The following is a 1,772-nucleotide window of genomic DNA, read 5'->3' as shown; positions in this document are numbered from 1 at the left end:
CAGTGTAAACCCGAATATATGGGGATAAGGAAATACAAGGGAGAGAGGTAGAGACAAGCAATAAGGAAGGACGTAGGTCAAAATAATTAGGGTAAGAGATAAAACATCACATACATGAGATATAATCTCCGAGGGCTGAACAGAATCCTTAGGAAGATGTGGGAGTGCATGGCAAACTCCAGGGTAGATCAAACTCTCGCTAGCCTGTACCTATAAAAGGCTCGAAAAGTACAGGAAAAAGAAGGGCACAAATAGAAGACGTGTGTTCCATATAATGCTCCATTTCCCCATGAATAAAGACCAAGAAATCCCCCAACGGGTCGCCCGCGTCTGTGGCCGAAAGTGCGGGAACAGACGAGTGATATGCACCGGAAGTGGTAAGAGCGACTTCGGAATTCAGGCTAGATACTAAACAAGTGAAAAATGCACGGAAAACACGCGTAATTCAAACGCTCTGAAATAAAAGCGAAATTAAATTATATGAAATTGAACTAAGTTAACTAAAGTTAAGCCACTTCTAGGGTAATCAGTAATGTAAAGAAAAACGTCTGCACTCGAGCACTGTCAAAGGAGAAGTAATAGTTCGGTAGTGACGCACAGAGAATCACACGATAATAGTGCTCTCCTATTGGTAGAGAGTTGATATATAATGATTTGCATCAGAGATATGTTGAAACTTTGGATTCCAACAAAGAAATGTGGAAGGCTTGTGACATGCATTTTGAGAAAAGTTCGCATATAGAGCACAAAACAGAAAAAGCTAATCTTGTGAGAGGAGGGAAGGCACTGTATCCAAAAGTTAGCTAATGTCACTCCTCTTTTCATGGCAGGTAATAAAAATTGTCCCAGTAATTATAGGCCTATTAGTTTTACATCAGGTGTGGAAAAATTTTGGAAAATCTTATAAAAGATTCTTTACAAAGTCATTTAACAAAATTTAGAATTTTATTGGATAGTCAACATAGTTTCATTAAGGGAAAATCTTGCCTTACAAATCTTTTGAGTCTTTATAAAGGTTTATTACGACAGCGGAAGTGACCCTGGTGGCACGTGATGAATTTCTGGAATGATCATTGGTATATAAGCCTGGCAGAGAAGCCAGTGATAGATAGATAATTAAAGAAGCGAACAGTAGTGACGGTAATATAAAGTATGTGTTAGTACTCGTAGAGAAAAATTATCGAGAATGTGAATCACTGTGATTTATAGCATGTATTATAAAAGTTTAAAGTGACGAGAAACGAACTGACTGTGAAATTACTGTGTTCTAAAAGTTTGTATCGAGAAAGAATAAACAGGTTTAATGAAGAAGGGACTTGTATCGCTGAAGTTCTTCATAAAGAATTTATACTGGAAATTAACAAACAAGCAGATATGCAACAAATTGGTGTCAGAGAGTTGGACGAAAAGAAAAAAAAAGATGGAAACGAGAGGTGGCAAATCAAACTACAACTTAGTAGATTTGATGGCAGCAACACAAGAACAGCAAAAGAAACAAGAAGAGAGACAACAGCAATGGCAAGAAAACCTGCAACAGTGGCAGATCGAACAGAAAAATAAACGAGCGATTACAGCAGTTCAGTTGTCGGAGGAGAAAGAAAATAAACAGACTATAGCAGTGGTTGGAGGAGAAAGAAAAGAAACAAGAAGAGAGATTACAACAGTTGTTGGAGGAGAAAGAAAAGAAACAAGAAGATAGACTACAGCAGTGGTTGGAGGAGAAAGAAAATGAACAAGAAGAAAGTCTCCAACAGTCGAGAGAAAGCCAGCAT

This window comes from Limulus polyphemus, unplaced genomic scaffold (genome assembly GCF_000517525.1).
Source record: "Limulus polyphemus unplaced genomic scaffold, Limulus_polyphemus-2.1.2 Scaffold373, whole genome shotgun sequence".
Lineage (NCBI taxonomy): Eukaryota > Metazoa > Arthropoda > Merostomata > Xiphosura > Limulidae > Limulus > Limulus polyphemus.
Note: the sequence above shows the minus strand (reverse complement) of the source record.